Source organism: Jaculus jaculus, chromosome 5, assembly GCF_020740685.1.
Source record: "Jaculus jaculus isolate mJacJac1 chromosome 5, mJacJac1.mat.Y.cur, whole genome shotgun sequence".
Taxonomy (NCBI): Eukaryota; Metazoa; Chordata; class Mammalia; order Rodentia; family Dipodidae; genus Jaculus; species Jaculus jaculus.
The window spans coordinates 152,513,336-152,540,200 of NC_059106.1; positions in this window are offsets into that span (position 1 = coordinate 152,513,336).

Consider the following 26,865-nt stretch of genomic DNA (forward strand, 5'->3'; position numbering starts at 1 on the left):
ATTCTTAGTGGTGTGCACCTGCATTCCCAGTGCTGGGAAGGCTGAAAGTGGTAGATTTCTGGGGCTGCCTGGCCAGCCAGTCGAGCTTACTTAGTGAGTTCCAGATCAATGAGAGCCATCTCCTCAGCACGCAGAAAGAAATGATTTTCTGTTGTACTGAAAACCTCTGGTTTATTTGTATTTTAAATGTCTGATGTATTTGTTGTATAGTGGGAAAACATGTGTTGGGATAAAAGTGTATGCTACATGTGAAGGTCAAGAACATTGGTGTCCTCAGGTACTCTCTATTTTACCTTATTTTTTTGAGTGAAGATCTGTCACTGAACCTAGAGCTCACTGATTAGAATAGATTAGCTATCCACTGAGCCCTAGGAATTCCTCTTTTCTTACTCCACAACACTGTGGTTACAGGTATGTACCACCATGCTGGGCTTTTTCCTTATTTCTTATTTATTTTATACAAAGAATGAGAGAGAGAGAGAGAGAGAGAGAGAGAGAGAGAGAGAGAGTGTTAATTGGTGTGGCAGGTCCTCCAGCCACTTAAATCAAACTCCAGACACATCCCATCTTGTGTGCATGTGTGACCTTGTGTGCTTGCATCAGCTTGTGCATATGGCTTATGTGAGATCTGAAGAGTTGAACCTGGATCCTTAGACTTTGAAGGCAAGTGCCTTAACCACTAAGACATCTCTCCAGCCTGCTGGGCTTTTTATATGTGTTCTGGGGAACTAGCTCAAGTCCTCATGTTTGCATAGCAAGCACGTTACCCATTACCAATATTCACAGTCCCATCAGTTTGTTTGACTTCAGACCTTATGTCATTTTAATTTCCACAAGTGGGATGATCGAGTCACATTCTTCTCCCAAAGTGCTTAGTCTTTTACAACTTGTTCCTGACATCCTTCCGGAGCTAGCACTCATGGGCTTATCACTTGGAAGATTTTGTTTTTATTTATTGAATTATTCCTAAGGCATTAAGCAAACTGTCCACCAAATGGGATGATTTGGAATTAAGTATTTGGGACAGAATCTAACATCTCCCACATTGCCAAATTCTTGGTATTGTTCCTAAAACAACGTTTCATGCATAATGCACTAAATGTCTTCTGGAGAGAGCAATATGCTGTGTTCAGGATTCCAAAGTCACCTCAGGGTCTTTCATTCTTGTAATAATTACTTCCAAATTCCATTGTGTTGGTAAGACACAAAAATCCAGGTTTTAAAAACTTATTCTTCTCCCTGTCTCTCTCTCTCTCTAAAACAATAATAAACTCAAGATGTAAGTGCATAGCTGAAGCTAATATGGATTTTGCAATGACTAGATCTTCCTACACTAAATACACATGTGTATGTATGTAGTTTTAAAGTAAGCCTTGGCTTTCTTTTTAAATTATTATTATTTTAGAAAAAGACAAAGAGAGAGAATTGGCACACCAAGGTATTTGAACACCAGATGCTTTCACCACCTGGTGGCCATGTGTGACCTTGCACTTGCCTCACTTTTGTGTGCCTGGCTTAGGTGGGATTCAGGGAGAGATCGAATATGAGTCCTTAGGCTTCGCAGGCAGTCGCCATAACTGCTAAGCTATCTCTCTAGCCCTTGGTTTTCTTTTAATGTTAGTCATGAAATTAAGATGTATTGAGCCTCAAAGTTCTACCAAGTTACACTGATCATCTGCATTCTACCACTGTGATACATCAAATACATGAGAGTATTTTGTAAACTTTAGTTCTAAGCAGATATAAACAGCATTAGTATATTTGGGTATAAACAATGTATTTATCAGTATCTTTGATTAAATGAGCATTATAATTACTCAAACAGCCTATCCAGCTGCAACACCTATTCTTTTGATGCGTATTACTATTAAAATGCAGGTCAATAAATAAAAGAGTTATAAGTCAAAATTTGCATAGGCTATCCCTAAACTTGAACTCATTGTGTAGATCTGCTTAAGTATTAAATTGGTGCAACTAGTCCAACCACCTCTAATTCCTGAAAATATGTAGAGATTTTGACTGATGGTTGTGTTTTTCACTGTGTCTCATAAATGTTTTATGTAACTGATTCATTCCTGCTGTTAGCTCTAGTTTCTCATCTACCACATCCCTCTATAAAACTATGGCTGGGAAATGAAGAAAAAGGACTGCGTACCACGTCAGAGACACAAATACAGGGTCATCATTGACCTAAACAGAGGCCGAGTTTATTTCATGTTACTTTGAGAACTAGAAGCATGCTGTTGATTCACATAGTCAGTGAATCAAATACATGAACTATTGAGGTTTATACTCACTTTACAAGAAATTCTCATGTTCTGAATTTACCTCATGAAGCCATGAAATCTAAATCTAGCTTAATCACTGAACTGTGATTGCAGAAAACATCACAACTAATGGCAAATCCACCTGGCAAAAGATGCCAATACTTTTTCTGGCCTCTAAGAAAGTGACTGATAGGTTAGGGTCATTTTGATTCTGACTTGGTATTTTATCTATCCATATGGATCTTTGAAGAGAAAAACTATCAGTATTTATAGCAAGAACTTAAAGGTAACAATACATGAAAATGGGATTTGAATTTACTGACTTGAAAGCAACCAGTTTCCAAAAATGAAACAGTAATAACTAGAATACATGGTTTAATCAGAATGTGATCTAAATGGCTTCGAAAGTTAAAGAGTTGGGACCAAAACCAAAATACCTATATATTCTGCAAACACAACCTAGACTTCATGTGATGCAAGCCCCTGATTTATGGTTCATTATACGCAACTGAGCAAAGCATGGGGCTGCTGGAGCTTCTTCAAAAGAATGATGTAAACAGCAGGAAGAAAACTAATAAGCAATGTAGGGAGCCAATGCAGACGCCATTCCCGCCAGTCTTGAGGTAAATACTTCCTCATTTAGGCAGCAACCTCCCTTGAGGTTGTGCATGCGCTTGATGCACCTTGTCCTGAGCCTATCCCGTGGCTCCTGTGGGTGGGTGAGCCTATGGCAGCCAATCAGCAGGCGTCCCATAGTATTCTGCCCTATAAAAGCAGCTACACTCCTGCGCCCCTCGCCCCTCGCCATCAACTTTTCTGTTAACCAAGAGGCTCTCCAATAAAGTGTGATCGAGAAGGATCCTTGTTTGCTGGTCGTGCTTTTCCTGTGGGACAGGGGGCTCGCCGCAAAGTGGTGCTGAAACCCGGGAACGCCGGGTGTTTTGTGGTCACCGGGCGAGGGGCCGAAGAGGATCCAGAACTTGACACACGGAGAGGAAGACGTCGGAGAGGAAGACGTCGGTAAGTCATCCCCAGTCATAATGTTTTTTTACTTAGATCCCTACCTGGTCCTTCTTATTTTCATTCCTGTGTGGTTTGTTGTCCTTGCCGTTTGCTGTGAGCGCAACATGGGCAACTCAGAGGACAGAATAGGTAAGGGTACACTGCCGTTTTGGCGGCTGATTCACTCTTGCTTAAGTAAAGAAAACCACAAGGAACTTATTAGAAGGGGACGGGAAGTTCTCACAAGGCATCAGGATAGCCTTTCTGAGTCAGATTCAAATGGGGAGTCAAAAACTAGGCCTAGAAAAAGAAAAAAAATAAAAAAGAAGGGATTAAACAAAGAAAAAAGTTTACAAGATGAGCTCAGAGAAACAGGTAAAATCTATAATTGGCCCCCCCCTGAGGGGGAAAAAGGAGCCTTTAACAGGCTCTATCCTCCCATTGAGGAGCTTACACATGCAAATGTACTTGACACAGATAAGGAGGCTAGCTCCGATTCTGCAGAGGAGGAAGAAGAAGAATTATTTAAAGGGGAAGAGGAAAGACTAAAGGAGGCCACCACCTGTTATAAAAGAGAACAGACAAAGGGGCCTAAAGGCCAAGGGTGTAGTCCTTTACAGTCCCTAGAGCCTTCCGCACCCCCACCCTATAACTCCCCTGGGGACACATGCCGCTTCTTTAAAACAAAAACCTGGTCACGGCTGGCCTCCGCTAGGAGGGGCTTCTATTATGGCTTCAAGAGAAAGAAAAAAAAAAAAGGAAAAAAACTCCTTGGGAGCCCGCACTCTCCAATATTTTCCGCAGCTGGTAGCCCGACAGGCTTGTTTGGGGCTTAAATATTGCTTAATACACTTTGCAAAGCTGCCTGACAAACTCATCATCCCCTATACTAAGAAACAGGTAGAAGTTTTGTCTGGCACTGTGGATGATTGGAGCATTCTCATGTGTGCTTTCCCAAATGTCATAGATAATCATTATCCAAAGAGCCCTATTTTGTCCTTTGTTGAAAATAATCTGGTTTACTTTCCTAAAATCACTGTTCAGGAGCCTATTACATCAGCCCCTGCCATCTTTACTGATGGTTCAAAGTCTGGTCGTGGGGCCTACCTGGTACAGGGCTCGGAGCCTATAGTAAGAATGTTCAGACCTGACTCTCCTCAGATTGTTGAATGCTTAATAGTCTTGGAGGTATTTCAGACATTTCCCACTTCCTTTAATTTGTTTACAGATTCCTTGTATGTGGCCAATGCAGTGGCTAATTTAGAGATCGCAGCTTCAGTTCGCTCCTCTAGTTCAGTGTCCAATATTCTATTACAACTTCAATCTTTAATTCAGCAGAGAACTTGCCCATTTTATGTTTCTCATATCCGAGCCCATTCATTGCTGCCTGGACCCCTGTCACAGGCTAATGACCTAATAGATCGGGCTACCAGGCTGGCCATGGTCTCCTTAGGAGATCCTAAGGCTTCAGCTATAGAATTTCATAGATTATATCATGTGCCTGCAAATACTTTAAAACTCAAATTTCTCATTTCCAGAAATGAAGCACGAGACATTGTAAAATCTTGTCAGTCTTGTGTCACCTTTTTACCCTCCCCACATGTGGGCGTTAACCCTCGAGGCCTACGTCCTGGAGACCTTTGGCAAATGGATGTGACACATCTTCCAGAGTTTGGAAGATTAAAATACCTACATGTCTCAGTGGACACGTGCTCAGGTATTATTTTTGCCTCACCATTGGCAGGTGAGAAGGTCTCTCATGTAAAAACTCACTGCCTAGAGGCCTGGGCTGCTTGGGGAAAGCCACACCGCCTAAAAACTGATAATGGCCCAGCGTACTCATCTGGTGGCTTTCGAGCCTTCTGTGCCCAAATACAGGTTGCACATACCACTGGCCTTCCTTACAACCCACAAGGTCAAGGTATAGTAGAAAGAGCCAATAAAAGTCTAAAAGCTCTTTTATTTAAACAAAAAGGGGGTATAGCGGAAAATGCAACTCCCAAGGAAAGAGTGTCTTTAGCCCTTTTTACCCTTAATTTTTTAATCTTGGATAATAATAATCAATGTGCAGCTGACAGGCACAGTCAACATGTGATTCAATCATCTAGTGAGATGGTGTTGTGGAAGGATGTCTTAGATAATAAATGGAAAGGACCGGATCTTGTTGTGATAAGATCCAGGGGAGCTGTTTGTGTTTTTCCACAGGAACAGGATTCCCCTCATTGGGTTCCAGCCTGGCTGGTGAGGACAGTCAAGCGATCTCCGGAGGAGGGTCCAGGAGACAGTAATGTTCATCAGGGCGGAGATGATAAAGGTCTTGTGGATAATCTTCCTCCTGTGCCTGAAATCCATGAATCAAGTGGAAGAGGAAGGGACACAAGATGAAGGGGCGTCTTGGAAGCGCCTCAATACATCTGGGGGTGTTAATGACATTGGACATGGCTGTGGGAGGAATACTTCCTTTGCCCCTGCGCTGGTGTGTGTTCATCCACCGTTTCTGTTCGTTCTTAGTAACTTCTCTTTTAGTAATTGCACCAATGCTTCCTGCTATCTGTCATTTTAAGGAAGGGGTAGGAGTGGGAATGTTCCTAGTGTGCTGCCTGGGAGGATGCGTACTTTGCCTCTGGTTGATTTGCCGCCTGCGAACCCAAACCAAGAGGGACAAGGTGGTCATTTCTCAAGCGCTTGCTGCCTTGGAAAGTGGTTCCTCCCCCCAAATTTGGCTGTCAGCTTTAAAAGGCATATAGCTCCCCTGGCCCTTGCACCCTCAGGGTCTCAGAGTACCCATTGCACGAGGATGGGCAGGGATCTGGTAGCTTTCGTTTGACCGCCGCCTTTGCACTCTCAGGGGATCTGTCCCATTGCACTGAGGAAGGGGAGGTTGAACTTCTTCCCTTGATCGGTCAACACATCATGAGGTGCGGACCTGATCGGGAAGGTGGCTATTTTTCTGAGCTATGCCATAAGTTAATAAAAAAGGGGGAACTGTAGGGAGCCAATGCAGACGCCATTCCCGCCAGTCTTGAGGTAAATACTTCCTCATTTAGGCAGCAACCTCCCTTGAGGTTGTGCATGCGCTTGATGCACCTTGTCCTGAGCCTATCCCGTGGCTCCTGTGGGTGGGTGAGCCTATGGCAGCCAATCAGCAGGCGTCCCATAGTATTCTGCCCTATAAAAGCAGCTACACTCCTGCGCCCCTCGCCCCTCGCCATCAACTTTTCTGTTAACCAAGAGGCTCTCCAATAAAGTGTGATCGAGAAGGATCCTTGTTTGCTGGTCGTGCTTTTCCTGTGGGACAGGGGGCTCGCCGCAAAGCAACAGATGCACACATGAGCATCTGTGTCACTGGCTGTGCGGACAGCGTGTGCTGTTCTGTCCACACATGTGTTCCCTTTGCACATGTCCTGTGTGTAACTGCAGGCATCACCATCTCCATCACAATCAAAAGAAGCTTGGATCTTGTCAAGGATAACATCAATGAAAGTCACAAAGACATATGCCCATGGTGAAAGAAATTGTGTCTCTTCACTAGGCTTCATAACCCTTTTCCTTCAGAAACAAAACACACACACACACACACACACACACACACACACCAAAAATAATAATAATAATAATAATAATAATAATAATATATGGGCAAGTAGAGAGCCAAGTAATGGTTGGGCAGAACTACGGCATTGTGACAGGTTTTAAATGGACAAATCAGTTCCATCCAGTGCCTCACTTTTGTTTCAAGCTATTTCCTTCTGTTCTATGGGAGATTTTTCCAGAGCCAAACCTGTCTTCCTGTGTTCAGTGCTTCCACTCCCATAATCACCTCTTACAAAAGCGGCAAGGAGCTAAGATGCCACTGCAAAAGTAATCTGAATGTGCTAATGTCAATATTACAGAAAGACAAAAGAGAGGTTTGAATGATTTGCATCCTATGTCATTGTCCTTTCTTTCTTCACTTATAAATTGACAGTAAATCTACTGGGCTCCAAGTACCTGGAACTGGTGGTGCAAATGTATGAATGAGAAACACACCTTTTGTTTGCACGGAATTGGTGAACTACAAAATGATATTTAATATTAAAACATGTTTGGTGAACTCATTTGGACCTCCAGCTCCTGAATAGTCTTCCTACCTCATTCAAGTAGCTACACTTCAAGCATTCAGACTAGACTTGCTGTTAGCATGTCTGGTTATGCCAGAAGTCATTATGTTCAGTGCTAAGATAGAGCACTGATAAGATAGAGCACTAAGATAAAGAAGCAGATGTCAAAGTTCTAAAAGTTCAGACATGCAATTCCAGGCACATAGGAGGAGAAGGAGAAAATGTTCCTGTTTTTAAAAAGTAGTCCAAGAGATGATGCCATGGTCCTAGATGTGTTTGTTAATTTTACCTAGAGTTGGTAAAACTTCTGTATGAAAAAGTGGCCTTGATTTAGGTCTTAGTTGATGCATATTCTTTTCTGAGATAGTCAAAACCAAAAAGGACTCTTCTTTTTCTATTATTATTATTATTATTAGCAACATAATTTGTATGGGTCCATCATGTATTGGTAGCCTCTTTTCCCTCATCCCTGCCCCCGTTCTGCTGGTGACCCTCCTCAGTGGGGTTACAGGTATTCCCTATGGGGTTGTGGGTTATGCATTGTGGGGAAAAAAGACTCTTCTAGGAAAAGGAGAGATTACCTCAAAAAAGTGTGGAAGCCCTGTACCTCACAACCATGCAATCTCCCATGCCTCACCTCAAGCTCTAAAGTCTCAGTGAAGATTATTATACCCTATATCTATTATATCCTCAGGGAAATGGCTTCCTATGAATATAATTTTATACTTTTTCCTGCTCCACACAATTAAAAGAACAGAAACTAGAAATTTAGAAAAGGAAGCATCAATAGATCTTAAGGTACAAGAAAAAGAGAAGAAATGCAGTGAAACTAGAGAAGAGAGAAAGGTTGTCAAAAGGATTGTCCCAAGCCTTGAAACTGAGCTTTCTGGGTCTTGGGGGAAAATCCCACTGGAGTTGTGGGTAAGTCAGGGAAACATTTTATTATGCATTTATTGTGTTCAGAATTAGCACTAACAAGGCCACTAACAAGGCCAGAATTGGAGTGAGAAATAAAAAACAATACCTTGTGTGGGTTGGCAAGATTTCTCAGTGGTTAGGGGCACTTGCTTGCAAAGGCTGATGTCCTGAGTTTGATTCACAAGAGTTTCTGTAAAGCCAGATGTGCAAGGTGACACATGGGGCTGAAATTTGTTTAAAGTGGCAGGAGGCTCTTGCATGCCCATACTAACTCGTTCTGTCTGCCTTGTTCTCTCTTTTTCTCTCTCTCTCTCAAATAAATAGAAATATATTTAAAAGGGAGTACATAAGAATGCTCCATATTTGCAGTCCAGCTCACATAGTCTACAGTCATAGGGTGAAATCACACTGACTGATGAAAGGTCAATTCAAGAAATCAAATCAGGGGCTGGAGAGATGGCTTAGTGGTTAAGCACTTGCCTGTGAGGCCTGAGGACCCTGGTTCGAGGCTCAATTCCCCAGGACCCAAGTTAGCCAGATGCAAAAGGGGGCGCACGCATCTGGAGTTTGGTTTGCAGTGGCTGGAGGCCCTGGAGTGCCTGTTCTCTCTGCATATCTGCCTCTTTCTCTCTCTCTGTGTCACTTTCAAATAAGTAAAAATAAACAAAAAAAAGTTTTTTTTAAAAAAAGAAGAAATCAAATTAGAAAGGCCCTGAAACTCGTAGTAGTGGACAGACATGGGCAAGTTTGGACACTGTATTCACCGCAGAAAACAAGACAAATTTATAACCACTGTACTTAAAATACAGAGAAAGAAGTTACTGAAATGGTTCTAGTGTTCACAGAGGGATTAACAAATATTTACTCAGTATCTGCTATCAATTACTTAGAAAGGGTATATATGAGGTGTCAATATTCTGTTTCTTTTTCCCATGATTCTTCATATTTATTTATTTATCTATTTAAAGAGAGAGAAAGGATGGGCACACTAGGGTCTCAGTCCCTGCAAACAAACTTCAGACACATGTGCCACCTTGTGCATCTGGCTTAGGTGGTTCCTGGATAATCAAACCTTGGTCCTTTCACTTTGCAGGTAAGTGCCTTAAACACTAAGTCATCTCTCCAGCCCAATTCTGCCTCTAACATGAACTAAATTCATTAGCTTTATTACTTTTATTTGACATCCCATTTTTTCCACCCTATGTTTCCCCACTGGTTTATAAATTTCTCATATAAGAGCTTTAGAAGTCCAGATTTTGTTTTTTGTTTTTTTGTTTGTTTTTTTTTTTTAACATTGAAGACAGACTACTCCATCACATTCAGGTAACACCAGTAATTTGGTTGTACTAATCCACTTGATGTTAATAGAATGTTGAAGGAACATTTGACTAGTTAAAGGGCATAGCACTGCAGAGTTATGCTGTAATGCACAGGCTGTCAAACACAAGTAATAGGTCCTTCCATCAGGATGGCAGTTATTCCCTCCTACTTTTTTGCGAAAGTTGCTTTTTTTTTCTTCTTGTTACCATAATTCTTTGTGTCATCTTTAAAATATATAGACTCTTCCTAGAAACACTGTGGATATTTTATCGTTCATTGAGAACACATGTTATAAGTATAAAAGTGTAAATTCTTAAATGTGGAAGATAATCTACGTTTGGACTCCTTAATTACAAAACAGTGAACTTTTTTTAATTACATGCATATCTTGGAGAACAAATACTCAAGTTTCCACTTCTATATTGTAGTGCCAAATATACTTAGGATACAGATAAAGAAAAAGATGCTAGCATCTGGCCTTACACACTAACCATATATAAACTATATACAGCAGTGAGCTTCCCTGGGCCAGAAAAGCTCAGTCACATGAAATCAGCCAACACCATGCTAGCGCTGTCTTCTCAAAGTTCTATCATTTGTTCTGTCATCAATGAAACTATGCTATTTTTAGTTTTTTACATCAAGTTTTAAGGTAGTATACAAAGTTAGGGTTCAATTATGGCAGTTTCACATATACATATGTGTGTGTGTCATTAATCTTTAGTCTCATTCATTCTCCTCCCCTACTTCCCTTCCGCAAGTCCCTGAATATTTAGTCTATCCCCTTTCTATTGTTAACTGAACCAAAATCAGTAGGAAAATGACTTCCTTTTTAATTTTTTCTTCAGATTTTTGAAGTAAATAAAATGTAGTTGCTTATTAATTCCACAGTAACAGATATGAACACTGATATTAATTCAAGCTAAGGATATGGTCAATGGGTAAAAGGCTTGTTATGCAATGTGAAGCCCAGAGCATACATCCGCCTAGTCTTGGTGGCACATATATGTAAGCTCAGCACTGCTATAGCAAGATGGGAGGCAGAGATAGGATATATCCTCTCTCTCTCTCTCTCTCTCTCTCTCTCTCTCTCTCTCTCACACACACACACACACACACACTCACTCACTCACACTCACACACAAGATCAAATGGTTACATACTATCCATTTGAAAATATACTTGCATGACTATTGTGTATTTTGTTTAATGACTAGATTGCTCAGACTGACTAGGAAACAGCAGCATTCAGGGAGTAGGACATTTAATACAAAATTAGTAGAGATATGGGGCAAACCAACAGTGGCAACAAACCTGTTGCTGGTTTGAATTTCAGCTTCTCTAAAACTCATGTTGAAGTTTAATTGCCACTGAAACAATACTAACAGTTAAAATCCTTTCAGGGGTGATTACATTGCATCACTCTTATGCATAGGATGTGATGCTGTGAGAACAGGGTAAATTTTGCCCCCTCTTGCTTTCTTTTTTTTTAATTTTTTTTTGTTTATTTTAATTTATTTATTTGAGAGTGACAGACAGAGAGAGAAAGAGGCAGATAGAGAGTGAGAGAGAGAATGGGCGTGCCAGGGCCTCCAGCCACTGCGAATGAACTCCAGATGCATGCACCCCCTTGTGCATCTGGCTAACGTGGGTCCTGGGGAATCAAGCCTTGAACTGCGGTCTTTAGGCTTCACAGGCAAGTGCTTAACTGCTAAGCCATCTCTCCAGCTCCCTCTTGCTTTCTTGACCCTCTGCCTTCAGTCAAGAGATTGAGTTGGTGCCTCAATAAGGCTCTTAAAGATGCCAGGCCCCACTCTTGAACTTCCTAGCCTCCAAGACTGTGAACCAATAAATTGTGGTTCATTCTAAAGTACTCCATATGTGGCATGCTATTATAGCAGTACAAACACATGGAGAGAGTTCTCCTTAGTATCTGAGGTACAATGAGACAGATTCTGACAGGAAAAGCTCCACTAAGAAGCCTTCCATGTGTTTATACTAAGTGAGTAGGTGTAGTTGTCCTCATTAAAATCTGTCAGATTTCCCTGCTAGACGTGGTTGCGAAGGATACATTGCCATGGAAAAGTTGTTCCAAACTTACCTGAAAGGAAAATAAAGTTTCACAATAATCTCATCTCTGCAGTGCATCAACATGGCATCCCATGACATTCCAACATAACGCATTCCATTTCCTTCTCTTTCTCTGCTTCTCCTCTGCTCTCTTCCTCACTCTCCTCTCTCCCTGTCTTTCTCTTCCCTTCATCTCTCTTTCTTCTCCCCTCTCTCCTAGTACACCCCCTCCAAATTCCTCAATAACTTTGAACTGAGACTTACAAGGAAATTGGGTGACAGTGTTTTCATTTTACATTTACATGTATGTCAGCATCTATGAACCTGAGCTCTAGCTGTTGTGGTTTCCTAGGTAATAGGACCTTTTGGTGAATGGAATGATCTGAACAAGATGCATAGTTTGACTTTCCTGAGTACTGAATATAAGAATACAGAATGAAATAAAAGCATGAATACTTAAAAGTTTAGGACATAGTGGTAAAGGAAATACTTAATGTGCACAGGTCCTGGATTTAATAATCACTAGCAAAAGACACACACACATGCATGCATGAACACACACACACACATGCACACATGCAAGCACACACCTGCACAAAGTCATAGGTACTTGCCTCAGCGCATAATCAAAATGAAGAGCTACCAAAGAAAGCATATATGAAAGGAATGAATATATGTGTGTAAACTTTCATTCAGCATTTTCAGTAAATCCTTATTGCTTTCAACGTAATAAGAATAAATGAATATGTACCAGTCACATACTTTGGAAAGAAGTAAGTTATCTTTTAATTGTTTAGCTTGTCTTGTCTATTTAACATTGCTTTTGGGAAGCCTGTGATTTATTGAATAATAAATTCCATTAAATGTTTGCAATAAGGAGAAAAAAAATGAAAGAGGTCCTTTCTTAAGGGTTTCTAAATGAATAACTTTCTTTCCATTCCTCTTAACCAATTTTTCTTTTCTCTTAGGTATTTTTTATTTTTATTTGTTTATTTATTTGACAGAGAAAGAGGGTGAGAGAGAGAGAGAATGGGCACTCCAGGGCCTCCAGCCACAGCAAATGAACTCCAGACATGTGTGTCCCATGTGTATCTGGCTAACATGAGTCCTAGGGAATTGAACCTGGGTCTTTTGGCTTTGGAGGCAAATACCTTAACTGCTAAGCCATCCCTCCAGCCCTCTCTTACGTATTTTTAAGAAGTTGTTGAGAGCACTGGCTCAAAGGACAGTATGACTGAGCAGGACCTAAAACATCTAGCAATCCATTGATATAAAACACATTTCCTAGTACTTAAGAATTGTACAATATCAATATCAATCCAAGATATAGCATGACTATGTCCTGCTAAAGCCAGATTGGATTCCTTTCCATGTAGCTTCTGTCTATAGTGGTTTGTCAGGAGACTTTGAAGCATACTTTCCTGAGGACTGTTGAAGAATAAATCCTCCCATGTTAAAAAAAAAAAAAAAAAAAACGCCAAACACAGACCCAAGATGACAAAGGTGATGTGCAGCAAATAGGCATTTCTTCCTCACTTCTCCATCTCCTGAGTGTGTCTTCTCATCTTGACCACAGTGCAAACCTGCATAGAGACTCCCCAGAAGACATATATGCTGCACTGAATCACTTAAAATGATTTATTCCATTTGAAGAAATAAAAAACACCTAGTCATGAAATGCAGCCTTTACGAAACTGCCCTGCAATCACAGAATATTTAATTATGATCTATTTACTGATACTACCAGTTTTATGTGAACCATCACATGGCAATGAAATTTCTCAGCTGACCATTTTTTAAGGAGTGCTCTCCCTTGTGTGTCAATGGTAAGGTATCTGTTTCCCAAAGCTGTCTTTTTTCCTCAGTGAGTAAGTCTCTCAAGGCTTATATTACCATCATTGTTGGTATTATTAAAGTAATGGATCCCTAAAGTAAGAACAGCCACATAGAGCCTATGATTTTCTTAGCCAAAAATGTCATTTGGAATGCTTTGCTTCCTGAAGCATTGTTTAACATCACCTATGACTAGTGCTGTAGTACGTATATATAGAACACGGTGGAGCAGAATATGGAAACCCAGGAAAATTCATGTGTTGAAAGAAAAAATATGATGCCAGAGGACAAGGAAGTGATTAATTGTGCAGAAAGGGAAGAGTATAAGGGTATAGGATATTGTGGGTTTTTTTAATAAAATACCTTTTATTTTATGTAATTTTAATTGTATAAATAAACTCAGCTTTCACAGAAATTTTTAATTATAAATTAAATGTCATTGGCAAATAACATATACAGATTGTCTTTATAACCAAAAGACTATTTTCCACATAAGTAAGATATAATTTTGAACCATAGATGTTCATTTATTACCTTAGTGTAGCAGAGATAGTGTTTTTTTTTAATTTTTTATTTTAAATATTTTTATTTCTTTGAAAGCAGAGAGAAATAGAAAGAAGAGAGACAGACAGAGAGAATGGGAATGCCAGGGCCTCTAGCAACTTCAACTGAACTCCAGGCACATGAGCCACTTTGTGCATCTGACTTTATGTGGGTACTAGGGAATCGAACCTAGGTCATCAGGCTTTGCAGGCAAAGCCACTTCTCCATTTCTCCAGCCCCATATTGTGCTTGTTGTAAATGCATGCTTTCACTTAGCAAACTTGGGAGAGTCCTTACGTTTTCCATTATTATTCATGTGCCAGCAGATTCAGTGCCATCTCCTCCTTTATAGGCCCTACACTGAGTCAGCTCTGAGCATCCAAACCACACATAAAATGATTTCCCCTAGAAAATGCTCATCCAGTGGCAATAAAAAGTATTTTAATAGCTGGAAGGAAATGGCAGTCTTTGATTAGTCTTAGAAATTAATAAGCATTTTAGACTTGAACAGAATATTTACGACAATAGTCAAACAGTGGGTAAAACAGGGCAGGGATTCCTATCACCCGCATGTCTGGAAGGCACCATGATAGAGCCATTTGCACAACAGAAGTTTAAGAGTAAAGCACAGGTGACCAACCCCACAGGACGCTGACAACTGATTCTGGGAGTGAGACTGCATATGCTGGGCTATGCATATACCACATTCTTCTGAGATCAGGACAGCTAACTATTGATTCTGGTCAATTTACGCAATTCCTGTGAGAATAAAGCAAGGTGCTGTAGCAGTGAAGTCATGAATAATAACAATAGCAACTCTAGTGTAACAATAACAGTTTGGGGGCACAGGGAGCACTTACTCCCAGCCATTACGCTAAACACAACACACATCACATTCCTCACTCCTGCAACAAACCTTTCTTTTCTGTTTCACAAATATGGAAAATGAAGCTCAGGACAATTAAGCAAGTGGATAGGGAAATTAATGCAAGTCAATATTATGAATCTGTTTCCTCCCGTTATTCCAATACTTGTTCTCAGTCAACACACAAAGCCAATTCCATCTCTGTAGAGAGGAGGCTAGACCAGATTACCTGAAAATTCAAAATGATCTTTTTCAAACTTTGCAGCTCACATGAAAAGTTATCTCCCAAATCTCCACTAGTGGGAACTTACAGGAACACGTTCTGGGGGGACATGTCTGAGCACATGTGTTTGTGTGCATGCATGTGTGTAAGAATGCATGTGGAGATCAGAGGATGACCTCAGATGTCTTTCCTCTCAGGCACTCATCTACCTTTTCTTTCTTTTTTTTAAAATTATTTTGTTCATTTTTATTTATTTATTTGATAGTGACAGACAGAGAAAGAGGCAGATGGAGAAACAAAAATGGGCACACCAGGGCCTCCAGCCACTGCGAATGAACTCCAGATGCATGTGTCCCCTTGTACATCTGGCTTACGTGGGTCCTGGGGAATCAAGCCTCCAACTGAGGTCCTTAGGCTTCACAGGCAAGCGCTTAACCACTAAGCCATCTCTCCAGCCCTCATCTGCCTTTTCTTAAGATAGGATCTCTAATTGGTCTAGATTTGCCAAATAGGCTATATTGGCTGGACAGTGAGCCTCAGGGCTCTACTTATCTCAGTTTCCCCTGTGTTAGATTACAAGCATGTGCCACCATTCCTGTATCTTTTATGTGGGTTCTGGTATCAAGCTGATAAACAAAGTGAGAATAATAATCCTGTTACTTTGTGTGTTATATCCCATCTGATCTAGAATCTACCATTAACACAGCCATACTATGTCCTGCCTCAGACATAAGATGAAACTCAGGAGATGGTCTTCAAGCAATCAAATGGCACAGTGACCTTCCAGGTGCCACATCAATCATATCAGTCCCCAAGATTAGAAGCAGACAGTACGTTCCCTTAGAAACCTAAAACTGAATTGTTTTAGCTATTGTAGGAAGGCATCCAGGAGCAAAATTTCTTGTTCTACTACAACCAAGAAAAGATTCACTGATAGTACAATAGTGTCACTTAAAGGAGACATGGGATTGGCAGGCTTGGCAAGAGGTTGATGATGACTCCTTTAAGAAATTACTCTTCCTTCTCTTATAAAATGTGTGAACTTTAATACTTTTGTTAATATACATAATATTCAAGCAGTCAGAGCTAGTAATCATTATATTCATCTGGCAAAAAGAAAGGCAGCCATAATAACCAAAAACAATTGAAGATTTAAAAAGATTTAGAGGGATAAATGCTCACTACTAATTGTGCCATGCCATTCATGTAATCAATTATTTATTCATTCTTTACTGAGTCACTAAATAAAAATGTTTGATACCCTTATCAATTCTCATTCATATATGAGATATTTGAGATGAAGAGATAAATATGACATAATCTCTGCCTTGGGGTCTTCAACAATGTATTACTTAGAGTCAGATACTTTCTGTTACTGTTGGTATTAGAGGATGTTAACATGGCCTGTGATATCTACACACTAAATGCCAGTCACACCCCTCTACTTCCCACTTACAGTTGTGCTGATGGAAACTGACTCCAGACAATGCCGAATGTACCCAAGGGGCAAAATTACATCCAAATGAACACCAGTTGTCTAAATGAAAGAGAAAGAGATGTAAAAAAATTAATGATGTAAGCAGACAGAAAATACTAAGGGGAAAACAAAAAGAAATGTCAGAAAGTACTGTGGTTTGGGCAGTAAAAACCAGGAGAGAAAAATTAACATTGCTTTTCTGATATTTGCTCCAAAGTCACCAAGAACTGTAATCATAATCTAAGAACTGATCCCTGCCTTGGCCCTTCAAGACACAAAAGCATCCAGAATTTACCCTGCCCCTTTACTCCTTAGAGTGCCCTATGCTCATGCCCATGAACCTGAGACTCTCAACTATTTCTCAAAGTATATGTCAGTCAGGTGAGGGCTTCAAGGGAGAGGGTTCATCATGGTGTTTTAGTGACAAATTAAGTAAGATAGTAACCTCTCACTGTATAACATTGGACTTTTCAGTTTCCTATCATTAGAGTTCAAACTGTGTTGTTGCAATATCCCATCCCTAAATGAACCTAAATATTTAGATTTCAGAGGAATGCAATAACTGTTTAAAATTCTTTGCCTTTCCCCCCACCACCATCTGTTCATAAAATTCTAATCACTTGGGGCTGGAGAGATGGATGAAAGGTTAAAGCGCTTGCTTGCAAAGCCTAGCAGCCTGGATTCAATTCCCCAGTAACCATGTAAAACCAGATTCACAAGTGGTGAATTCATCTGGAGTTCATTTGCAGTGGCAAGAGGCCCTGGCATGCCCACACTTTCTCTTCTCTCTTTCTCTCTCCTTGAAAAGAAATATATCAAAAAAATAAAACAGCTTTTAAAAATTCTGACCACTTGTAATTACACTGGTGCATATCTGCATCTACTGCTCCTTCTTTCAACAGCTAGCCACACCAGCTCTGTTAGGAAGCCATCAGCCACTCTATGCATTTAGCACTTTTCATCTGCTTTAAAGCATCCATTGTGTTTTTCCACATTTGATTGGTATGTGTGAACTGTGCAGTTCCTGTAGACATATGGTCGTGTAAAGAACAATTAACAGGGGTCTGCAAAAGCACCAGCCACCGATCATTCTTCAACCCCACCATTTCATGTTGAAAAGAGCACTCTAAAAGGACAACCCCCATTCACAAGCAACAACAGTGTAATTATTTCCTTGTTGGTGATGGTGCTCTGTGCCTTTCCGCACAGTGCAAGGCACTGTCATAAATGGATATTTGCATAATGGATTGGAAAAGCATATACTCCAAACATCTGGAGTCTACCACATATGGCTCATTAGCTGTTTCTGCAAAAGCCAATGTGAACTCCACATTAATGGAATTAAATGTGCCTGGAAAAATACATGCCTCCCACATTTTAAGTTATACATATGCGTAGTTGGCATACAACTCAATATAGTCACAGGAGTTTTTGAAAAGAAAAAGCTTTCTACAGCCGGGTCTGTTAGCCATCATCGCGCTACTTCCTGGAAGCAGGGGGAAAGTGAGCAGTTCTGGGCTGCCAGCCACTGCATCACACTGCCATAACAGGAGACTATGTAACACATAGATTCAGTCGACTATCATGATTCCATGCCTTTTATCCTCTATGGTCAAAATAGTCTTTGATTTGAAATTGTCCAGAATTGGGTAGAAATGAGGCTTTAAACAGGTGATTACTGGTAAGTCTCTTTCATCACTCTCAATTTACCCCAGCCTGAAAAGCATGTGGTCTCCCCAGCGTAAGAGTAAGAACCCAGCTCATTAGCCTCGAGGCCTGGGAAAGCACTCTTGAAATGAGACCCAACAGGAGAAGCAAGCTTTCGCTTTCACTCTTGCGCTTCCAGTGTTACCCCTTGTATGTTGGAGATAAACTAACTCCTGCCCACCTAGCGGTGGCTTTTCCCTTTTGTGACTCTGAGGCTGTTAAGACTTCACAAAAGGAAGGGGATCCTACATGCCTACTTTAATAATTGTTACAAAAGAAGACACAAACACCTCCCCCCCCACACACACACACATACTCACATTTGTTCTTCCAGTCTGGGAAAAATATTGAGTTACATAATATAGGTCTTCTTTCTTATAGGAAATTTATCACACTCCTTCCAAACTAAGTAAATACTAATTAAAGAGAAAAGAAAAGTGGTGTGTGTTATTTTTATTGCTCAAACTGCCTTACAGAGAAATGAGCTACTGTGCTGACTTCAGTTAGTCTGAATACAGACCCTGAGATTCACCAGGTAACTGGTGTATTATCTAAGGAACAATGCATTTAAGAGAATAATACAAGCAATATTTTGCAGAGAAAACTGGTGAACTGTGGTCACAGTTGCATGAAAATTTTTAGCCCATTTCATAGAGAGAAAACTCTAAATTTGGGATCGCACTTTTAATAATTTCTAAAGTGAGACAAAAAGCCAGGAGTCCTTAATTGATGAGCCATGGGGCACTGACTTCTTGCAACTTGGGATCAGAACCTTGAGAGAGGAAGTTTCCTTCCACTAAGCGCAATCCCTAGAGAGAGACTCAGCTGATCTCCATCTTCAGTCAACATATTCGAGGCTTGCTCAGCTAGAGCTACTGTCTAGGTTACAAGTGGTACTCATCTTTCCTTCCTCTTCTAAATTTTGCACACTTTTCATTTGAATCTTTCTTAATCTAGGTGGCTTACCTGCTGTGGTCCCCAGCATTCACCTCTGAGGGGTATGAGCTCCTAGTCATGACGACATTTCTAGGCTGCTTGGCTATGCTTGTCCATTACCATCCTATCACAATTGGGAGGGGCTAGTGAGTGGATCAGTGACATCCTTCTCATTCTTCTAGGCTCTTGTGCCTAATACCAGCCGTTTTAATCCCTGATGATGGACTTTAACTACCATTCCATGAGCTCTTCTTGGCTTGGCTGTTCATCTTTGGGTATGCGGTGCATGAAGTGAGTTGAGCTGAGAATTCTACCAGCTTAGAATTCAACATGTCTTTTATTATGATCCCTGCTGACCATCTTCTCTTCCAACAATGAGGATCTCCAGACAGAGAGAACTGAAAATTAAACAGAAAAGAAGCTAAACGTACTTAAAGTCTATTACAGGAGTAGTAGTAAGCTTGTTCCTGGACCCACGTATTCCACCTGTTTGGAAAAGGTATTACAGAGTGGTGACATCCTTTAAATATCTAGCATACCCTAGAGGCTAGAACACCATTCCTGCAAAGTATTTCCACCAAGTTAGCAAATCAGTTGCAATAAATAAATAAATAAAAAGTTTCTCATTTGTCTTTAAGTCACCAGTATATCTATTTCAATTCCAATTACATATTTGGTGACCCAGTATAGCCATTGGCATCCTGATCTGAGCTATCTTCCCATTTGTCAGTCATTGCCCACAGAAACCCACCCCTACAGTGGGATGGCTCTGTGTTTCAGTTCCTGAGTCTCAAGGTCAACATGGAGCCTATACTCAATTATCTTACTTGTCTGCGGATTCCTCTTTCCTTGGTGAATGTCCAAAGAGTGTTCATATACACACTCGTTATACAACTTTTGAGTTCATTGCCATACAAACTTCTTGTGCTGTATATCTTTCTTTCTGGAGAATCTTCACTTCAAAATTTCAAAAACATTTCAAGTGCATGGTTACACATGTCATATTTGGTTTTTCTTCTAGAAGAAGTAGTTCCATAGAAGAAAAATATCAACTCTCTATATGCCATCGAGTTTTAATACATAGCGATTACCATAACATCACAAATAAAACATATGAGGAAATGTGACTTAAAATATATTTTTGTGTTTTAAAATGTGCCTTTATTACATTTGCAATTGTTTTATTACTCTTCTTTTAGTATTTTGTTTTTATTTATTGATTTAATTGACAGAGAAAAAGATTAAGAGAGAATGAATGGGCTCACCAGGGCCTCCAGCCACTGCAAACGAACTCCAGATACATGAGCCCCCTTGTGCATCTGGCTAATGTGGGTCCTAGGGAATCGAACCTGGGTCCTTTGGCTCTGCAGGCAAATGTGTTAACTGCTAAGCCATCCCTCCAGCCTATTTTATTATTCCTAAAATCCATTTGGGTCATTTTTAAATTTAAAATCATATTTTGTAAAATGACTACATTTATTCTTTGATTTGTGGTGAATAAGTAAAATTGTGTTTAATGACATTTTTTGCTAAGTGATCATTAAAATTTTTAAACAAAAAATGCAAATAGCAATAATAAATCACATATATCATGTGTACTATGGACAAAAATTCATATATATGTTTGTATATAAGAACACACACCACAAAAACGGATAGATATCTCCTTATAGACACATATGTATTACATTTCCTGATAGCAGACTGTGCACCTAGCACTCTAGTGTTCCCTGCGGCCAAACAAATAACAGCATAATGAATTCCTTTCTGTAATGCCTAAAATTCTCACCTCTCTCAGCAACAGTACACTTATTTATTGATCATGTCAAGTTTCTGAAGAGCCACTGGAAGACAATATTCCCTAGGTTTCTCAAATTTCTGTACATCCTGCCTTTCATTTCAGATTATTATATGCAAGGATGTCTGTGTACTGAGCAACCTCAAAAGAGTAACCCAGTCTCTTTCCATGGATGGGCAGGTTTATTTACAACCTTTGAAGGTGGAAGTAAAATTCCCTCCAAAGAGCAATATAGTTGCTCTTCATTTTAGTAGATAAAAATGTCTCCTACTGTCATAGTAGAGGTAGGCATCTTCCTATTACAGATAATTTGAGTTCCCTAAGTACAGAGTTACCTTATGTAGCATGACCTCCTACTAAGCAGGTTTCACTTGTCCTGCTTGCATTGCTTTCTGGGGATCTGCCCAAGGAAGCAGCTACAAATATTAATACTTTGACTAGTGTACTTATTGAGAAAAATGAACTGTATTCCCATCTGACTCAGAGGTACTGTCTTCTAGTATCATCCATGAATCTGTGGCAGGCTATTATGTAAATTGTAAGGATGACAACAACACTCATCACAGTTTAGGATACCTTCAAATGTGCAAAAGACCTTATGCCAGACAACTGAGAGTGTGACAAACACTGCATTGACTAGTAGTTATAATCCTCCACATCCTTATGTTTTTGAAAGAAGATGCAATCATCTGTCTCATCTTAGATGTGTGTGGTGTATGCACATGGATGTGCAGATTTGTGAGCTCAGTGATACAAAACTCTAAAAAAAGAGAATTCAAACTGAATAGCAATGTTATATTCTATGTTTTATGTAATAAATATTTCATTACCAATCTACTCTGGTGCTTGGACCAATGCCTTAATTCATTGTTTTATCTGGAGTTCTTCCAAAGCAGATTCTGACAAGTTTTGCAGGTGAGGAGTTTATGTGCAAATATAATTCCCAAGGAGAAAAAGTGAAGACCTGGAGTGCAAAACCAGAGAAAGAGAGAAAAATAATACAGGGTTACTTTCCTCATGAGATGGCCAATTGCTACAACAGGCTGTGCCCAAACTAACAGAGCCATCTGCTAAGCATGAATAAATGCATCTTACCATGAACATCGACCTGTGGACTCTGATCCCCACATTTGTTCAAGGGTGGTACCATACAAATCAACTCTACTCATGGGTGAGAGCCAACTGGTCTCTACAGCAAGAGCTGGGTGTCCCTGTGACAGCAGGCCCAAAGAGACAGACATCAGCGCATAGGCTGTGTGCCTTTCTAAAATAAACTAACACCGACCTAGTCCAGGCCTTAATCCATTTTGGTGTTGCTGTAAGAAATTTCCATAAGTTGACTGGCTACTAATTACAGGTATTTGCTTTCTTTCTTTCTTTCTTTCTTTCTTTCTTTCTTTCTTTCTTTCTTTCTTTCTTTCTTTCTTTTTTTTTTCAGTGTGGAGGCTGGGAAGTCCAAGATAAGGCACTAGAAAGTTCAGCATCTGTTTAGACCTTCCTCACCCATCCACAGATAACCCCTTCTGATAGCGTCTTCCCAAGGAAGAAGCAGTAAGCAGCCCACTGGCGTTTCCTTTATAAGGCATTAACATCCTTCAAAAATGTATCATTACTGATTTTTCTTCTTTCAAGCTAAAAATAAAATGATGCTTCCAATAAAATACTTACTGCTTATGTAAGTACCTAAATAATAGAGAGAATGTATTGAGTCTGGGCATACATGTTCCAAATTTGTCCATAAATTTACAACAAAAGTGTGGGAAGGCAAGAGAATCTGGATTTGTTGAGGGTAGTCTCTGCGGTGACTGTTATAGAAATCAGAAATGTTCTACTTCCCTTATTCTTGCTCCTATGGCTTATCTCTTACATCCTCCCAGGATTCAAGGCGTCTGTGAAAAAGTTGTTTCTGTGGTTCCTTGACTGTACTGTGCTCTGTCCCGCTTCATAACAGTCACAGGTGCTTCCCTTCTCTGCAAAACTACAGGGGGAAACTCGCCTGCAGCACCTACATCACAAGTCCCTTGCCCTGATTTCCCATCCACCTCTTCCCATGACTCCCTCATCATAACGCTAACCTTCCAATATTATAATTACCTGTCCATACCAGCTTCCCTCACTTAACTACACTCCACAAGGATTATTCCATTTTAATCAATTAGTACAGACAAAGGTACAAAGTGAACCGTTAATAAAGGTCAATAGAACCAACATAGGACAGTAATAATAAGCATATAAGTAAGTATATGAGGAAACAAGGGTGTTAGGAGGCCCTTAAGTAATTGTTGCATTCACACACATGCGTGCACCATCTCTAACCACTCACTTGGTTTTTAAGTTTTGTCCTCTACTCCAATCACTTCTCAAGTATTGAACTGAATTAGACCAGCACACAGATGGAGCTCTGTTTCTAGAATGGTCGAGTCACTCCCACCACTGCCTGCCACCATGAGGGACTCCAACTGGTTTTCAGGCTTTTGCTGAAGCTTGACAGCAAAGTTAAGCTCCATCCTTCTTCCTAGTAGCCAAGGTTATTCTGTTGCCTGTTGTTGATCTTCTTGCAATTTGAGCCAGCTGCAGTCTTCAGACATAGGTAGTACGTGGTGGACAGTCAGTCTAGATATACAAATGTGATTGGTGCAATGAGTGGAGTCTCTCCAGCAACCTGTATTACAAAAGTCACCAATTCTCATTAACATCGTCAATTTCCTTAAATATTTCAGCAGTCATGTTTTTGTGATTATACCCCTTGAGTTATTTCTCAATAAGTATCAACATGGTAATATCTCAAAGCAAACCAAAGCAAAGAAAGGACTCTATGTGATGTCTTGGTACCTTACTCTTCAGTCCCCAAAACTTCCTATGAAGGTTTTTCTCATAGAAGAATCATTTCATCCGCCATTGTGTCTCTCCAGATGGCTTCCAGATGCACCAAACAGGTAATGTTTCCAAAACTATGACTATAGCTAGTTGTGGTGGTGAATGCCTGTAATACCAGTACCTAGGAAGTTTAGGCAGAAGGATCATAAGCTTGTTGTTAGCCTACACTACACAGCAAGATCCTAACTCAAAGCACAAACCAAAACCAAATAAATGAGTGATCTTCACACCATCTATACATAACTGCTAAATGCAGTCAACTACATCATCTCACAATGTGCTCCATTTTAAATATCCCCCAGTGATGAACAAATATGCTTTAGTTAATATTTTAAAGCCATGTATATAAACTGAAGACCATTTGCTTTCCTATATACATAGTCCTAATTCAAGTGACCATCCACATAGCAAAACTGTGTACATGAAGATCAAGTGAGTTCACAAAGTCATATGGAATTGAGATCACATTAGCTTAGAGAGCTATTGACTCTGGCATATGACATCATTTTCAACCTGAGGCCAGAATTTATGAGCTGCTTAATGATACATTTTTAACTTCTAGGAACTGAATGTTCTCACAGTAGCAAACACAGTTGGAAGCCTGCAGGGAATTAATAGATTTGCTCGCTGGGCAGTGGATATGTATGACTGTATGAAATGTGCCACAACATGAGGACTACTAGTGATTCTGAAGAATGTTGAGGAATGTGGCTGAGGATTACATTTGAATAGCATCCAGATTCAATAATTTATGAGAAATGTACAGTGGTACTAAATAAAATAACAGTGAACAAAAAATAGTTATTTTCTAAGTAAGGGAATGTTTAAGTTATCTGAGAACATTTTACTTCAAACAAACAGTCATTATTGTCCTATAGCAGAATTTCTTTACTACCAGAACCCATATGTATTTCTTTATCTAGATCTTTTAATATTCTGTTCAAATTCCTCTTGAGTTACGGGACTTGAGAGTATTGATTTTTTTTCTGAATAAGTATGTTAGTTTCAATCAGATAGGGTGATAACAATCTGCGAATGCAATTCTTGACTAGAAATTGGCTATAACTTTGAGAGAACAATTGTAACTTCTTGCTTTATTATGAGAAAAGGCATCTCATTCTTTTCTTCTATGTGGTGGACCACTGGGCACTCCAAAGAGAAATTCTTGTCAAAGGGACACATGATGTCTATCCACCTGACACCCAAATGATTTCCACTTCAAATGAGCTGGTGTGGCAATTTGCCAAGACCTGAATCAGCAAATGTGCTGTTATATCTTCAGCAATTCCAAAGATTTCTAATGGGAAGAGAAGTTGTATCCACTTAACAAACTCCACATGGATATTCTAGTCAAATCATGCATATATATATATATATATATATATATATATATATATATATATATACACACACACACACACACACCCTTGGCTAGAGAAATGGCTCAGGGGTTAAGGCACTTGCCTGCAAGGCCGAATAACCCAGGTTTGTTTCCCCAGTACCATGTAAAAATGCCAGATGCACAAAGTTGAGCATCTGGAATTCATTTACAGTGGGTGGAGGTTCTGGCATGCTCACTCTGTCTACTCTCTGCTTGCAAATAAATAAATAAAATATTTTTTAAAAAATGTTTATCCTTGGATTTGACATAATATCAACTATCTGATATGTCACAGACATTCCCATGGACATAAATATATGTTTCATATTCCCCTAATATCTTTAATTAAATAATACCATCTGTATGCAATGAAAATCTGAATAAAAGGAACATTATGCTTAAAAAAATTCTGGCCTTTGATGTTTTAATTCAGATTCATTCTTCTTTGTTCCAGTCTCCATTTATTATTTACATGAACCTCATGCCGCATATAATATCAGTAATTCAGAAAATAATCACACAGTGCTACCTTTGCCTCACATAAATGCAAACTTGCTAAGGAGAAGCAAACCCAAGCAGTTAAAGGGAAGTGTTTAAAGTAGTGCAGTATCAAAGTGACATTTTACATACATAACCTTAGCGCTCTCACATACAACAGCTGAGATTAATCTTCTAGAGTGAGGGATTGAGGTGTGCCGGCATTTATACTGATGAAGCTGGAAGTGACAGCACGGACTGAGGAAACCCAACATAATTAGGTGCTGGGTACTGGCTAGAAAGGCCATAGTTGTGGCATAGACAGATGCAGGGATTCATTAGAAAACAGTATGAAGCGGAAATGAAAAAGTCACCATGGCCCATCACAAAATAACACTATTCACATGGACCATTTTTATTTTAAATGAAGAACTTAACATTTCTCAATAAAAGTGGGAAATATAAAACTTTCCATCAAAATAGGAAATATTTGCTGAAAAACAATACAATCTTATGACCACATACCACCATGAAGCTTGCAATTCCATTTTACAGAATCACGAGCTTTGCTTTTTGAAGTCATAAGCAGCTGTCACAGTTCATAATTAGAAGGAAAGTAAACAGAAAGGAGACAAAGTGGGTCAGCAATGTAGGTCACTAATCATCTTATGCTTTTCAGTTTATTTAAGAGCCAAGGACTAATTTTTGCAATATGTAGAATTAGAAGATTGTCCTTCTTGCTAATCTTAATGTAAGAGCAAAGTCAAAATAAATGTAAATCTTTGCAACTGAAAGGTCGAGTGACTGTAGGATCACTTCAGCAGTCATGGCCAATCTTCCATAATCTGCCACTGATATCAATAAGCTTGTCAACATTCACGATTTTACTACTAGCATAACAATAGAGTAAAGCACAATAACCAAGCATATATGACACGCTTTTGTATTTCTTCACCCACCCAGTGTTAAGGCACTACGTTATTGCACAAGAATGCCCTAACTGAGCACTTTGCCTGGTAACTGAAGAGGAATCGACCACGTTTTTAAAAATGGACATTTATTAAGTTAAAA